The sequence below is a fragment of the Morone saxatilis genome, unplaced genomic scaffold, assembly GCF_004916995.1.
Source record: "Morone saxatilis isolate NCDOM2014 unplaced genomic scaffold, NCSU_SB_2.0 Contig4, whole genome shotgun sequence".
NCBI lineage: Eukaryota > Metazoa > Chordata > Actinopteri > Moronidae > Morone > Morone saxatilis.
The window spans coordinates 2,500,316-2,500,529 of record NW_023339984.1 but is presented as its reverse complement, the minus strand read 5'-3'; the positions used below and the strand labels follow the sequence as shown (position 1 = coordinate 2,500,529).

Genomic DNA, 214 nt, shown 5'->3' with positions numbered 1-214 from the left:
GAAAAGAAACATTAAGCATTATTTATTAGGAGTTTTATTGAAATTGGCTAATCGGGTTTACCAGGACTGCATGGGTGTGGTTTGATAAGATTTCCAACCGAGCCCTACCCAAACCGGGCACAGTCAATGCAACAGAAATCTCTCATGTTGGCAGAACATTTTGTGTACATGTAGGACACCATTGCTTGCAGTGAAAAACCTGAGAATGTTTTTG

General features: G+C 40.2%; 1 protein-coding gene across 1 annotated transcript in view; it reads left to right on the top strand.

The window, feature by feature from the left end:
- Window positions 1-214, top strand: part of sorcs2 (sortilin-related VPS10 domain containing receptor 2) — a gene marked incomplete in the record, with an annotated part of 290,079 nt that overhangs the window by 218,060 nt on the left and 71,805 nt on the right.